General features: G+C 41.0%; 1 protein-coding gene across 1 annotated transcript in view; it reads right to left on the bottom strand.

Moving 5' to 3' along the window:
- IKZF3 (IKAROS family zinc finger 3) overlaps window positions 1–17,099 on the bottom strand; it is a 70,734-nt gene that overhangs the window by 34,202 nt on the left and 19,433 nt on the right. The window lies entirely within an intron of this gene.

Below are 17,099 nucleotides of genomic sequence, written 5' to 3'. Positions count from 1 at the left end.
TTTCAGCAACTCTTCTCCCGAACTGAGAGAGATAAAAGATTCTCAGATTTAATACCTTTTTTTTTGGTGTGTGTGTGGCTGAAGTTAACAAAGTGAGGTCATATGCCCTTAGGTTTTAAGGAGAAAATACTGTTTAAATTTTCCAAATGCATCCACTTTAAGTCTGGATTTTAAGTTTTCTGCTTTTAAGCCACGCTTTGCCTTTACCTTCCATGTAGAAGACCTGCTAAACGTCTTGTCTCTCTGTCTCCCTTGGAACTGAGAAAGGCACAACAGGGAATATATAGGAAGCTGTTCGTTCTAGTGAAATAGTGTCTAGAAAGATAAAAATCATTTTTTTTCTAGATACGAGGTCTTACTCTGTCACCCAGGCTGGAGAGCAGTGACTATTCACAGGCGAGATGATAGCTTCTCACAGCCCTGCACTCCTGGGCTCCAGTGATCCTCCTGCCTCCGCCTCCCAAGTGCCTGGGAGTACATCATGCTTCCACACTGGACTAGGAAAGGTAATTGTTTAATGTAATCTAAGGAACCACTTCCATGACACAGGTAAATGGGGCTCAGCCTAAACAAGGGGAGGGATACTTATACCCAAGTTAGGGAGACTGAACTCCAGACACGCATTGTAGGATTGGATAGGAGAGGAGGGACTGGACTAAGTAAGTTGGCTAACCAAGTAGAAGATCTTCAAAAGAGTTGGCATATAAATAAATAAAATTATTTTAAAAAGAGCTGTAATATTCTTATGCTGAAGGATAAGCTACTGGGGAGACTTGAGGTAAGAAGATCACTTGAGCCCAAGAGTTTGAGGTTGCTGTGAGCTATGATGTCAGGGCACTCTACCCAGGACAACAAAGTGAGATTCTGTCTCAATTTAAAAAAAAGAAAGAAATGAAGACAAATTTATGTACTGACACTAACAAAACCTAAAATTGTACCTGATATAACAATAATAAACATTTGTGAGAGATTTTTTTCATATACAAAATATGCTATATACATGCTTACTTTTTCTTCTTTTCTTTTCTTTGAGATAGTTTCCTCTGTGCCCTGGGTACAATGCCGTGGTGTCATAATTTACAGCAACCTCAGACTCCTGGGCTCAAGCAATCCTCTTGCCTCAGCTTCCCAAGAAGCTGAGACTACAGGTGCCCACCATGACGCCTGGCTAGTTTTTCTATTTTTAGTAGAGATGGGGTCTCCCGCTTGCTCAGGTTGGTCTCAAACTCCTGGGCTCAGGCAATCCACCCACCTCGGCCTCCCAGAGTGCTAGGATGACAGGCATCAGCCACCATACCCAGCCAAATGCTTATTTTTTCAGACACTAGTCCTTAGCAATACAAAGTTGTACATCGCCACTTGAAGAATCACAAATTGATGGCATTTAGGGCTGGCGGAGAATTTAGAGACCCTCTAATCTAACCTTCTTTTCGACTGGACTAGGAAATCTGGGAGCAGAGACCTTTTCAGTGATTTTTTTCCAAGGTCACACAGCAAGTTACTTGCAGAAGTGTGACTTGAATGTTCACCTTAACTCTGAACTACTAATTACTTGGATTCAACCTCCCACGCTAGACACATGAAGTCTATGGCTTCTTAACCAACTAGATTCCACATCCTTCCATCAGTGGTATAGATGTTAAAACCCTCTGATGTTAAAAACACTCTGAAAAAAAAAACAGATATTAACAAAAACCACACCCCTTCCAAAAAACATCAGTGAGTGTTGCTCCTGTAGCCACGCAGGAGGAAGTCCAACTGCAGCTGTGCCTGGCTGGCTACCTTCAACCCAAGTTTCAATTTTCACTTCTATCAAGATTACCTTTCATCTACAATAACTGTGTTTGCTTAATAGAGCAAGACAGGGCCTAACCACCAGCAGAGGAGCCATGGCTGTGACGCCGTTTCCCTGCTTCTCGCCACAGTTCACGGTTCACAACCTTTCACTCTTCTGCAGAGATGTGGGGCTGCAGGATAACAGTCAACGTTTCAAATCTGCCCATCCTTCGTAGCTGGCTTATCCACCTACATGAATGGATATCTATTTTCCTCCTTCGGAAGAAGTTCATTTCCTTGCTTACCTTCTTATGGAAATGATTTGCTTAAGTTTGAAAAAAAAATTTTTTTTTTTCTTTTAAGGGAAGGATGCACCTGAGGCTTATACCCTCCTCCCTTCCTCCATCCCTCCAGCTGTGGGTAACATCCCACCAAAGCTTGAGTGGCTCTTCAGTTTGCATGTAGGCGTTGAAAAGAACCTCAACGGAAAATTTCAGCTACTGAAAACCAAAAACAGCAGACAGCAAGGGCCAGCAGAAAAAGGATCCTTTTTATTTTGGGTAGAAAATATGAGTAGTAAAAGACTCAGGCCACTCCATGGTCATTGAACATTAAAAAATAGATCAATGTGCTGGATCTTTCTAAAAATATTAGAAAGATGCTCCTTTCCTCGGAATTTTGGCTTTAGGAGCCCAGACCTGGGACTCAATACTTCACATACCTGGCTCAAAATCAGATCTTGGCTTGAGTCCTTGAGGACTTAGCTATAGAGCAAGGAAGATGGTATTTGAGACCCAGGGCCCTAATGGAAAGCAGAAGAGTCACATGTACCGGGCATTAGGGACATCCTTTGGACTTGCTGGGACAAAAAGTTCCTGGTTACTGGTTTGCCTTTGGAGTCTGACCAGTTTGAGATAAATCACCTGGATGACCTCTCCGCATGGCTATTGGGGACCAGCAATTTATTATGGTTTGCTATGTGACGGTTCACAGAGTTAGATATTAGAATTAATTAGAATCTCAGGTATGAATGAGATTCCTGAGAGATTTGGAAGCTTAGTGACCAATCTCCAAATAGAGTCCCCCAAAACAGCCAGGAGAGAGACACAGTCTGCTTTAACAAAGAGATTCTCATTCTAGTCGTTGGAAGACACTGGGAGCAGAGAAAAGGTGGGCATTCTACTTAATACCCCTAGAAAAAATTACTGAACATGTCTAAAATCAAACTTGTCATCTTGGAAACCAAGCTTGCTTCTATTAATAATGTATGACTTATTTCTATGGATCAAGGGCATCTCTCTTCTTCCAGTCCAAGTCTTAAAACTGTGGAATCCCTTCCACGTCAAGTCAGTCTCCGAGATCGATCAGCTCTATGTCCTCAGGCTCTCTAGACGTCGGCACTTTTCCTTTCCATTTGCAATATAGTTTAACCTCATCACCTCATGCCTAACCTCATCCCCTCTCAGCGTTCCTTTCTAGACAGATTTACTGCAAAGGCGATCAATGGTTACATCCTCAAATCTAACTCAAAATTCCCTCCCATCTGGTTTCTACCTCCATAATTCACTGAGGCTGCTCCCTTGAAGATCACCAGTAATCTCCTGACTCCTAACTCCAATGCCTTTTTCTATGCCATTCATCCCAACTTCTCTGTGCTTCTTGACACTAGGAACTGCTGTTTCCTGCTCTTCCGTACTCCTGTTTCTTCAGTGACTCTGTACATCTTCTTCCTTACCTTTCCGATTGCTGCTTTCTTTCTAGCTTCTTTCCTCCCTCTGTGTCCTGAATATTGTCCATTGCCTTCTTTATTCTTCCCTCTGTGCACCTCTCCTATGGCAATTCCATCCATTCTTAAGGCTGCAACTAGCAACTTACATAATGAATCCCCAAGTATTTCTCTCTCCCCCCTTCCTCAGTCCTCCGTTTCCCAGTTATCTTCCCAGTTACTCAACCTAGAATCCTTCCAGTTATCTCTCCTTTCTCATTGAATCCTTCATTGGCTCTATCTTTGCACCCAATCTCCAGTCTGTTTCTTCACTCCACTGTTCTGGGTGGCCATGATCCTAATCCTCAGACCCTGTTACTTCGCCCACGATCTGCTGCTGTAGCCTCCACACCGTCCTTCTGCATCCTGTCTCTCTCCTTGCCAGCTCTTCTTGTACACTGCCACAGGATTGCTCTTCCTGAAATATAGCTCTGGTCATGGCATGGCCCTGACAAAATTTTTCAATATTCTCCACTGCCAACAAAATCAAGAAACTCAGAAACAGAGAATTTAAAAGGCCTTTTAACATCTGGCCCCAGCCTATCTTTGGAATGTTGATTTCGACGACTCAAGATATCTTTAACCAAACTAAAGAACTTCTATGTATGAAGTGTTCTTCGTTTTGTCTATATTATTTCCACTGTTTAAAATGTCTCTCACTGACATGGGTACAGGTCTGAATCCTACACATGTCTCTTTTTTTTTTTTTTTTTTAGACAGAGTCTCAATCTATTGCCCAGGCTAGAGTGCCATGGCATCATCATGGCTCACAGAAACCTCAAACTCCAGGGCTCAAGCGATTCTCCTACCTCAGCCTCCCAAGTACCTGAGACTATAGGCTCCAACCACAACATCTGACTAATTTTTCTATTTTTGTAGAAACAGGGTCTTGTGCTTGCTTGGACTGGTCTGGAACTCCTGAGCTCAAGGGATCCTCTGGCCTCGGCCTCCTAGAGTACTAGGATTATAGGAGTAAGCCACTGCACCCAGCCCAAATCCTACACATCTTTTAAGGTGAAACTAATACTGTCTTCCCCATACTATGCCTTCCCTGATCCCCTAGCTGGAAAATAACCTGTTCTTTCCTCCTCTGAGTGACTTACAAACTCACCTCATCTCCCCTATCAACATATAAGCTACCTGAGGGCAGAAGCTATACAGGTTTTGTGTTTTGTTTTTTAGCTAAATATTCCCTGTGACACTACTAAAACTGTAAGATGGAGATTGTTGTGGTTTTAAAATAGAAAATTTGGGGGCTCCTACTATAGGTCTATTAGTCTGGGGGCTAGAAATATGCATTTTATTTTATTTTATTTTTTGACACAGAATGTCACTATGTTGCCCTTGGTAAAGTACTGTGGCGTCACAGTAACCTCCAACTCCTGGGCTCAAGCGAGTCTCCTGCCTCAGCCTCCCAAGTAGCTGGGACTACAGGCGCCCGCCACAACGCCTGGCCATTTTTTGGTTGCAGCCATTGTTGTTTGGCGGGCCCGGGCTGGGGATTTGAACCCGCCACCTTAGGTGTATGTGGCTGGTGCCTTAGCCGCTTGAGCCACAGGCGCCGAGCCGAAATATGCATTTTAAAACATATTCGTTAGGTAAAGCTTATGCATAATGGTGGTTGAGAGCCACGGCTCTAGAGTTTGACACAGTGACCTACGTGAAGTAGACAACTGATAAATTCTTGGTACATGACTGTATCAAGGCGTTAGCCTCCTAACTAGTCTGTAGTATGAGCAACTCTGTTATACTACATCCGACTGCCAGATCAATCATCCTATAGCGATGAAATCCTTATTTAGAAACTTTCCATGATTTCATTTGCTTACAGAGTAAAGGCCAAACGCCTTAGTGAAGCATTCAAGTGCCTGTCCAGAACCTGCCCCACGCCTACCGGTCATCTCATTTCTCAGACTTTTCGAATCCCCTTTACATCGATGCTGGAACTTTGCCACTCGAGGTCAAGTCCTTGGACCAGCACTTCTGCCATTCCCTGGAAGCTTATTTTTTCAGAAATGCAGATGCTCAGGCCTCAACCCTACTAAACCAGAATTTTCATTTTCACAAGATCCTCCAGGATTGGTCCCCACATTAAAGTCGGAGAAGCCCAGCAGCAATCTGACTTATCACAGTGCTCGAAGCCTCTTAGCGGCCCTTTCCCACACCTCTGCCCTCTACCACACCACTATTCGATTCAAACTTCCAGATGGAGTTTAAAGACCACTTCTCCCAAGGAGTCTTCCTGCATATCCTTCCTCAGAAAATAAGGCAAAACAAAAACTTCTTTTACTTGGTTCTCACTCACCTGTTTCATTTTGCTTATATTCAGTGTGATGTCATCAACCACGACAGATTTGTCTTTATACGGTTGATGTACTCATACAATGTTTCATGTAAAACCAATAATACTGTCCCGCTGCCTTACGTTATCTATTCCGAGATGTTTATGTTTCTCTGATGTTCAGTTATCAGTGACTGGAAACACCTGACCTATTTAATAAAGGCAGAAAATCTTGAAGATTTGGCCAAAATCCTTGCATATACATATATCTGGAGAACTGCCTCAAAGCATCCTGAAATCTTTTGTAAAATGCATAAACCTTTTGAAACGTGAATAATTCCCCATTTTGGTTTTCTAAATTCTAATCTTCTCACAATACATATGAGGCTTCCTGAGACACACACCTTAAACTGAGACTTTAAAAACCATCAAGCATCTTCACAGGCACCAGCAACATTTTCTCTCTCAAGTCAGGTGCTGGTAGTATTGTTTCGTTGTTGTTCTTTAAATTATACATGCAATTATTTGCCTTTTTTTATACTTATGATCTCTTTCCTCATAAAATATCTTAAAGGGCTTCCCAAGTAAAGTTTTTGGAATTGAACTTATAGAGCAAAGAACATACCAAATCACAAATTGCTGATAAAGGTAATTGTGATACCATCCCAGAGGGGGGAAAAGATGTCTAAATGGAATCTAACCCATCGGAAATTAGATTAAACTTAACTTCTTTCTAAAGGAGCTGCTCTGGGGTACAATTGTTCCCAGCTTTGCCTAAGTTCTGGAGGCCTCTTAGGAAGATGACACACACTAACACACACCCCCCCCAGAGAGAATTTTGTAGGCTGAAGAGAACAAAGGTTTGGCTCACTGGGGCTGATGCACATGGTTTCATTTCCTGGGGTGATGGTTATCACATGAAAGGCTTGCACTCCAGAGTAGACATTTTTGGTTTCACCTGAGACACTGCAAAAACAATGGGTCCTGGAAAGGATCCAACATCTAAATCCTTCAGGGGCAATAGCAGTCTCAGCCAACTGTGCCCCAGTTTGTTTTTACAGGCACATAAAATGCTCGGTTGGAGGGAAGAACCTATCAAAGATGGCAAACAGAACAGGCAACTTGGGTGTCTTGGAGAACACGTTGTTACTAGGAATAAAAAGAGGGTTCTGAATTTCCACCCTGAGCTACGAGGCCTCAGAATCCAACTCAGAGAAGGCCCGCGTTTTGAAGTAACAACCTCAGGTTCACCAGAGATCTTGTGAAAAGGGACAAAAGACAGAGGCTGTTCGGGAAGGCACAAAAGGGGGATGTTGTTTAAGTGTTTTACAAGGATCGGGGGTCATAACCATGAAATCCTCAGCACATGCAAAAGTCAACTGGATAACAAAGAAGCTTAATCATCTTAATGTGGCATTTTAATGATGCTACTGATTTGCTATGCCAATTCAGAGATAATGAGGCCCTAATGCTACAGATGTTCAGCCAGGCTAAAAGAAAGGGGGGTGGGGCGGGCTTTTCTAGCATGCCATTTTCTAACTATCCAATTAAACAAATTGTGAAAGCATCTAAATAGTTTACCAGGGTTTGACAGCTGTTAATAGGATTTAGAAGCTTGAAGCACCAAAGAACAAAACAGGAGATATACGTATCGCAGGTATTTAGTCTATAGAGTTTGCTGCTATCACCGGCTCTAGCACAAACAGATGAACTAGAACAGTTTTCTTGATAAAATTAAGGTCTATACTTCTTTCCTGCAATGACCTCTTTGTGTTAGGAACAAGAACTCTAAAATAACGGGTCCTTGCCTCATTTAAACTTTTGCGTAGAAAGCCACGAGAAAGAAAAACCTATGACACTTTGCGAACTAAGAAATTCTGGAGAAGTTTTAGTATTTGCTAACCAGTCATCTTATAAAGCTTCAAGGCAAACTAAACCTTTGGTCATTGATTTACAGAATCCATTACGTTCTCCTTTTTCTCTTCTTTGAAAACCTAAAAGGATGGCCACCTATTCCTTTTAAAACATGACTATTTTAAAAGTAGGACGAAACTGGAAAAGGTGAATCCAAATAATAAAAAATAAAATGTTAATATCTCAATAGCAGTGAAATAAAAGATAACACGTTTGGATAATAGTCTATTGGTTTAAGTTCTCACTAAAACACGCTCTCCTCAGACTTTACAATTTTCCCTTAAAGAACTTAAACTGGTAATTAGTAAACCATGCCTCTTCAAATACAAAAGCGTTAGCCTAAAATTATGAAAAAGTTTCAGTTGCAAAGGAGCTCACCTCAATTTTACTGATAACATTAATTTTTGTCTTATTTTCTGACTATCAAATAGTTCATTCACTGGCCTAGTAATAAAAATAATTTTGTTTAATAATTTTAGTGTAATTCTTTGCTTCCTCGTTAAAAGAAGATATTTACAACGTTTTTCCTCCTGGCAGATATTTACTATTTTAACAACAGAAATATCCTACACAGCAGCAGTAGGTAAGGTTTCAGCTGCTCATCTAGGCTAAGCTCTTCAAATGCCATGAGCTCAGATGGCAATTCTTTTTTTTTTTTTTTTTTTGACACAGAGCCTCAAGCTATTGCCCTGAGTAGAGTGCTATGGTATCACAACTCAAAGCAACCTCCAACTCCTGGGCTTAAGTGATTCTCTTGCCTCCGCCTCCCAAGTAGCTGGGACTACAGGTGCCTGCCACAACGCCTGGCTACTTTTTGGTTGTAGTTGTCATTGTTGTTTGCCAGGCCCAGGCTAGATTCGAACTTGCCAGCTTTGGTATATGTGGGTGGCGCCTTAGCCGCTTGAGCCACAGGCACCAAGCCTCAGATGCAATTCTTTATCTAGAATTATGAAGACTGAAGGACGCCACGTGAGAAAATTCTTTCTAAACTGCACAGCAGTCTACAAATACACTGTTTCATTTCTGGCTAATTAGATGTATTTAACTTTATTTATCGATTGTTTTAATCTAGGTATTACATTCTTTTATATATTTCTGAGAAATAGCCACTATCCTTCAAAAAATAACAGATGAAAACACATTTAAAGAGGCTCAAGTTCTGAAGTTCTAAATGTTGCCTAAACATACTAAAGTATGTACCTGGTGGAAATTGCATTTATCAATCCAGAAGAAAAAAAATGCCATTTAAAATTATCCTGCATAGAAAATTCACTCTTTTTTTTTTTTAAACAGCATTCAGTAAAAATGTTTGAAGCATGTTAAAATAGAATTCCTAGAAAAATTCAAAAACTGCCATCCAAGTACAATTGAATTGGTTAAAAATATCCTGATGTCATAATACCAAATTCAAGATCACAGGTAAGGGAAGGAATGAAAATGTCTTTTATATCAAGAGCATTAGCAGTCCTGGATGTATGTAGTATGTGCTGTGTTAGATGACAGCTAACATGTTTATTTCCCATAGAGATTAAGAGGATCTTCAAGGCAGGGACCAGGTTTCAATAATATTTCTGGAGTAACTATCAGAGGGCCTCCCCCAGGCATCCTCAAATTATGGCCCACGGGCCACATGCAGCCCACCTAGGACATTTATCCGGCCCACCAGGTGTTTTTGCCGCCGCTGCCTGTCCCGCTTAGCAGCCGACTCATCCCAGGGCCCCCAGTCCAGCCCTCCAACAGTCTGAGGGACAGTGAACTGGCCCCCTGTTTAAAAAGTTTGAGGACCTCTGGCCTACTTCCTTTACAAATTGAATGAATGAACTCCTCGGGCAGCTTGAACCCAGTTAGTGATAACAATCAGGCCAGGGAGGGAAAAAGATATAGTAAACCAATTAGGAAATCACATTTCTAACTTATCTATAACATTCTGAGGCTGACAAAGTTTCTTCTCGAAATACATCAGAATGAGGCCTATGCCCCACAGTGATAACCAGTTCTCCAGCTGACTTCTCGGCCTGCTGTAATCTGGCTTCTCACCCGCCTACTCCATCACTTTCAGTAGGGTGCCACTGGCCAGTCCCTCCTCTATTCGTTTTGCTGGTTCAATTCCTCCCTCACATATGTATTTATTTCCTCTGTTTACTCCTTTTTCGCTGTCTCTTAGGATCTCCAGGGACCAATTTTTTTGAACTTTGGGCTTTTCACGTTACTGTTTTCTGGATCCAACTTCTCACTGCTGTTGATTCTCAAATCTGCGTCTCCCATAGAACTCTTTGCTGAGCTCCAGACATGTCCTTCCAGTCATCTCCCAGATTTCCTGTACTTATCTCACACTCAACAAGTTGCAAACTAGCTCATTCTTTGTTTCCCTTCCTCCTTTCCAAATCGACGACTCCTGTAAGAGTCCCTGTTTTCCCTTCTCCAGAGCAGTCACTTGAGGCCAACGTCTGTGTATTATTCTGTCCTGTGTCCCCCACATTTAACACTATGCTTGGTACGGAGGCTCAGGGACTGCTCACCAAAGAAACAGAAGTAAGGAAGAAAGAAGGCAAGAAGAAAGAAAGGAAGGGATGAACAATTATCCTGTTCTTTGCTTCGAGTACAAAATTAGGACTGACAGTCTTTAAAAACATTGTACAGATTGCAATTTTGCCTAAAGCTAGCACATTAGCCCAGAGTAGAAGAAAAGAATAAATTGCACGTCTAACTGAAAGAATATCAATCAGACCCAAAGGGTATGAAGGATTTTTGGAGGAGAGGAAAATGAGCTTAAGGAGTAAGAATGAGAAGATCCTTGCTCTTGTCAATGTTAAATTAATCAAAATAAAATATATAAAAATAATATAATATTTACCATCTGTAACGTATTATTTAGACTTCTGTCCCTCCTTGCTCCCTCCCTTCTCCCCTCTCTGGTTTTCAAATAATGGAATTAGGGGACTGAGAAATAGGGGAAGCAACTCAGCACTGACTTCTGTGAGGTGAATTTACAACATGAAAAGCCCACAAGGGAATAAGCTGTCTTGTCACTGGAACATGCTCCTCCCTGAGGGGGAAGACTAACAACTGCATAACAGCTGCCCAGTAACAGACTTCCAGGCTGCAAGCAAAGATGCGTCCTAGCTCTCCCAGAAACCGTGGAGGGAATACTGTCTGGCAGGATAAAACTTGAATAGAATTCAGGCAACAGACTGGAGTACATGCCCCTTCTATTTCAAATGGCAACTTGTGCTCATCACACATAGGGAGGCTTCTACTAACAGTATTCAAATAATATCAGAACGGGTACTAGTAATTACAGGGAAGGGACAATACGATAGTTAACTTGGATTTTTCCCACTGAAAATAGATTTGAATGCCTTTTTTTTTGTTGTTTTAAAGTTTCTAGTAAAAGAGCCTGGGCTTTGGAGTAAGACAGAACATTAATTCAAGCTGCACTAACTAGCGGTGTAACCTCGGCAAGCCATTTGACCTCTATGAATTTTCTTTTTTTTCTTTTTGCAGTTTTGGCTGGGGCTGGGTTTGAACCCGCCACCTTTGGTATATGAGGCCAGCGCCCTACTCCTTGAGCCACAGGCACCGCCCTCTATGAATTTTCTCATTTGTGTAATAATGATAATATCTACACCTAACAGGGTTGTTATGGTAATGAAGTATAATAATGCATGAAAAGACATAGCACAATAGCTGACACATAATATGTCTGTGGCCTTAAGCTAGGCAAATATTTCTTAGATGTGACACCAAAAACATGATCCACAAATGAAAATATTTTATGACTTGCCAAAAAGACAAACAACGCAACTTAAAAATACACGGAAGATTTGCATTGACATTTCACCAAAGAAATTATACAAATGAACAACAGACCAGTGAAAAGATGCTTAATATCGTTAGTCATCAGAGAAATGCAAATGAAAGCCACGAGGAGATACCACTTCACACCTGCTAGAATGGCTATCATTGAAAAGACACACCATCATGAGTGTTGGCAAGGATGTGAAGAAAAATGGAACCCTCATCCATTGCTAGTGGGAATGTAAAATGGTGCCACCATTTGGAAAACAGTTTGGGCATGTGGTAGGCAGCTTTCTAGAATGGCTCCCAATGATCTCTGCCTCCTAGTGTTCATACCCCTGTGTAAACTTCTCCCCTTGAGTATGGGCTGGACCTACCCATGGCAAATGGGCTGGAGACAGTGGCTCATGCCTATAAATTTGGGAGGTATATCACCTCAGCTCAGGAGTTTGAGGTCAGCCTGAGCAAGAGCAAGAACCCATCTCTACTAAAAATTGAAAAACTAGCCTGGCATTGTGGCCAGCTCCTATTGTCCCAGCTACTCAGGAGCTGAGGCAAGAGAATTGCCTGAACCCAGGGGTTTGAGATTGCTGTGAGCTATGATGCCATGGCACTCTCCCCAGGGCAAAAGAGTGAGACTCCATTTCCAAGAAAAAAAAAAAAAAAAACACGACAAGTGACAGAAGATGTTACTTCTGTGTCTAGGTTATAAACGACTGTGACTTCCATCTCGTTTATAGCCCCTCTCTCTCTCTCTGTAGTGTCCCTCACCCCTCATGTGCTTCTCTGATGAAGTAAGTGATGAGCCCACACAGCAAGGAACTGGCCAACCTCCAGTGAGCAAATGAGGCCCTCGGTCTGACAGCCCTCAGGAACTGAATCCTGACAACCACCACATGAGTGAATCTAGAAGCTGATCCTTCCCTAGTCAATCCTTCAGATAAAACCACATCCTCCAGGTCAACATCTCCAGAGAGATTAATCTTGATGAATTGCTGTCTTGGGAGAAACTCTGAAGCAGAGGACCCAGATAGGCTGTGCTCATATTCTTGAGATGATATATTGTATTGTTTCCAACTGCTAAGGTTTAGAGTAATTTGTTACACAGCAATCAACAATGTAGGCAGTTTCTTACAAAAATCAAACATAAATTTACCCCACAACCTAACAATTCCACTCCTAGGTGTCACTTGAAAGCAATGAAGACGTGTGTCTACATACAGATTTCTACATAAATGTTCATAGCAGCACCATTCAGAACAGCCCCCAAATATAAACAATCTGAATATTCATCAACAGAAAATTAATAAACAAATCGTACCGTATCACTACAATGGAGTACTATTCAGAAATAAAAAGATACAAACTACTGATAGATGCGGCAACCCAGAGGAACTTCAAAAACACTATGTGAGTAAAAGAAACCAGAAGCTAAACATTACCTACTGCATTGTTCTATTTATGTGAAACACGTCCAGAAACAGTAAATTGATAGTGACAGAAATAAGATCAGTGTTTGCCTGGAGGTACCAGAGACTGAAGGTAAGAACGGGGATTAACTGCAAATAGGTACAAGGGGTCTTTGGGGGCTGATGGAAACGGTCTGAAACATGGCAGTTTCACAACTTGGTAAATGTACTAAAAAATCATTGAACACTTCAAGGTACAGAAATTATAATCCCGTTAAAGCTGTTAAAAAAGAAGAAACCCATACAGAAAAACAAAACAAACAAAAACTGATAGCTAGCTAGCCAGATAACGACTCTGTCTCCGAGGGGAGAGTTTGGTTACCTACAGGCTGCTGTAAGAAGCCTGGGGACAAGGCTAGTTTCTGAGTTATCATTACTCTCATATGACAAATCTTCTTAAGACTGTCTTTAATTCCTTTTGTCCCTGGGCAACTGATTTCCTGCCCTTTCGATAAAATGAACAAAAACAATGAGTTGAAGAAAACAAGGTCCATCTGCTACTTGGCGGTAGAAAAGGAGGCTAAAACAATCAAGTTTGTATAAAAGTTAGATCATCTCCCATACTAAGTCATTCTATTATCAATTTCAGACATATACCTAACTACTGAGTTTTGCCATCTTTCTAGACTGTGCTAAAATCCATAAGGATCCAGATTTTCTAACTGTATTACATTTTGGTCATATTTTGTGCGTTTATGGACCATGCTATCTCACTCTCCAGGCTGCTAATTATTTAGCGTGCTTTGCTGGGCTATGATTATTGATTAGGTAAGGAGAACTATCTCTGATCTACCCAGGCAGCATGGGGAAGTATAAATGCGCGTGGGGAAGTCCTCTAAGGGTTTACTCAGGGATATGAGCGATCTCTCACTAGATAAAAGAAGACAATAAAGAATTATCTTTTCTATTCTATCTCAGAGCGAGAACTAGTACAACCTGAATGACTAGAACTGGGATATCACACTGACGGTGAGTAAGAAAGGGATCCTATAAAAATACCAGAAGTAGCTATGGGCTTCAAGCAATGAAGAGTGGTAATAACAGACCTTTAAGTGGCTTCCACGTTTTGGTGGATGGGAAATACGACCACGAGCCTAGACCTTAAGAGAAGTTAATAAAGAGCCTTTCCTATTTTCTCTAAGGCTGCCATCAATTTCCTAGAGAGGTAACAAAGGGTAACAAAAGCATGGCTGGGATTTCTGCTTCTGTAGACGCAGGTGCAGAAAAGGCTGTTTTTAAAAAATCTTGTCAATGCCTTTAATGCCACCAGACTGATGGATATAGTGAAATATTTATCATGATCCCACTTTTACTCATGCAGTTGACATAATTAACAAATCTATCAAGGGTAAGGTCACAAATTATTTTTATTTATTAAACCATGGGTCTCCATATGTTGCTGTTTAGACAGCATCACCCACTGCAGGATCGAGTTTTCAAGACTGTCATTGCTGCAACCTCAAATCTAGATCCAACTGCAGTCGGTTAAAGCAGATTTCAAGGAGGCAGCGAAATGAGAAAACATCTGGACCTACCAGTCAAAATGAGAAAGGTCACATGTTAAATCCAGATAATCTTGTTTATTGGTGTTTGAAGGTTATACACCAAGGGCTGGATTACCAGGGTCTTCCTCCAGGCCCAGTTCTGACATCTTCATTCATCTGCTGCATGGTGTGACACTTTAAAATCCAAAGCTTTAAAACTACCGTGCTGTTAGTCACTTCCAATGTCATTTTCCTAATTCTAAGCCTGAATACTACGTCAATCTATCGCTTGACTGCTGATTAGATCCCGGAAAAAACCACGCACCAGAACTGTCAGGGGACAGATGAGGTCTACTCCTTTAAAAACTGTTTTCTGAACTTCTATCCAGAATTTTTCTATGCATGAAACACTTGACATTTTCCCCATCAAAGTTAAGAAAAAGGAAGGACCTTTGAATAAGCAAGGAATAAAATTAAAAGATTCCCTAGGATAGGTTTCAGGATAGTGACAAAGAAAGAGGGGTTATGTCCCTTTCAAGATTTTTGGTAATTAGTATACATTTTTTAATATACAAATGACTGAACCAAATTTGTTTATGCTGGAAGCGGGTTCACAGACCAATACCTGGAAACTATTAGGGAAACAGTGAAGTGCAGAGCCTTAAGACCTATGCTTTGGTCAGATCTTTTTCATCTTTTCTGGGTTGTGGATCTCTTGGAGAACTATACTCTTTACCCAGAAGAATGGACACATACCCTTAAACACAAAATTTCACATACTATTGAGAAATTTCTCAAACCCTGAGATATCTGGTGAAGAATCTCTCTGCCTTAGGCCCTTAAATAGACTCGGGCTTAAATTGGAGGCACTATTGTGCTATACTTCGTACATTTTATGTATCAATGACAATGATTGGCGTTAATACTTTTTGCTTCAATATCTGGAAGAGAATTTTAAAATATTATGTTTCTCCTTTATCTATAGTGGACAGTGCATAGGTATTAGGTTGACGTCTACCATTTTTCATAAGTTTAAATATTCTTAAATAAAAGTATATGTTTATTTATTGTAAATAATGATTGTTTAATCTGTTACCACATCCTTTCAAATGTATCTGTTAGGATATAAAAATTAGTGATTTGATTTCCTCCATCACATTTCAAAAATACATAATCTTTTCCAAAAAATCATAAAATTTCTTCAACTTTTATTTCCATTTCACTTTCCCCATAGAATTTTATCCTAATACACTGCTCTTAAATGCTTGTCCTCTATTGCTCATCTCATTATACATCTCTGCAGCAAAAACAAAAACAAAACATAAAAATAAAGTTATATCGCTACATGTCAAAAAATTCCTTCTGGCCTGAATTATCATTAAAATTGTTGGCATACAGTCGATTAAAACAACTTAGGCATGTTACCATTCTTGATCAATAATTATCAAATATAAAGAGCAAAATTTTTAGTTGGGTGCCATGACTCACACCTGTAATCCTAGCACATTGGGAAGCCGAGGTGGGAGGATGGCTGGGCCCAGGAGTTTGAGGTTGCAGCGAACCATAATCGCACCACTGCACACTAGCCTGGATGATGGAATAAGATCCTATCTCAAAAATTAAAAAATAAAAATCACATTTTTAAAAAAGCAAAATTTGGGCCAGGTGTGGTGGCTCACGCTTATTATCCTGGTACTCTGGGAGGCTGAGGTGGGTGGACTGCTTGAGCTCAGGAGATCGAGACTAGCCTGGGCCAGAGTGAGACCCTGTCTGTAAAAATAGCCAGGCATTGTGGTGGGCACCTGTAGTCCCAGCCACTTGGGAGGCTGAGGCAAGAGGATCACTTAAGCTGAAGAGTTTGAGGTTGTTGTGAGCTATGACACCCTGGCACTCTACCCAGGGTGACAAAGTGAGACTCTGTCTCAATAAATTAATAAATAAATAAATAAAATTTATTGGGAATGTATCTCTAGAGAAGAAGAATAACTTACAAAAGTTTTATTCAAGCAGTTATTTGATCGACTCTTTGTTTGGCATCCTGGAAGTAATTATACCTTAGAAAATGAGTGAGCAATGTTCTTTTCTTTATACAGTAGAAAAGGATCGTTGTGGAACAACCTCTGTGGCAGCAGTCTTCCGGAGAGATCAGTTTTAAAAAGAGAACACACTCAAGATGAGGTCCTGAAAACTGATTCTCTTAAAATTATCCATCCCCATGCAAACTTTGAAGAGTCTTCCTAATGTTTGAAGAACGTTGCTAAAAAGAGATCCTACTGCCTAAACATACTGATGTACTCTTCTCCACTTTACCTAATCAACCGACAGTCATTTAGTGAGTATTTTATTCTCTCGTGAATAATGCAGGGAATGAATGAATGAATGAACACTTGGATGGAAAAACAGAAAGAAAATTGGATAAATACTGAGCATTTGGCTCGGCGCTTGTGGATAAATACTGAGCATTTGGCTCGGCGCCTGTGGCTCAAGTGGCTAAGGCACCAGCCACGTACACCCAAGGGGCGGGTTCGAATCCAACCCAGACCCGTCAAACAACAATGACGGCTGCAACCAAAAAAATAGCCAGGCGTTGTGGCGGGCGCCTGTGGTCCCAG

This window comes from Otolemur garnettii, unplaced genomic scaffold, assembly GCF_000181295.1.
Source record: "Otolemur garnettii isolate 467f Iridium unplaced genomic scaffold, OtoGar3 scaffold00018, whole genome shotgun sequence".
In the NCBI taxonomy this organism is placed as follows: domain Eukaryota; kingdom Metazoa; phylum Chordata; class Mammalia; order Primates; family Galagidae; genus Otolemur; species Otolemur garnettii.
This window is presented reverse-complemented; position numbering and strand designations above follow the sequence as displayed.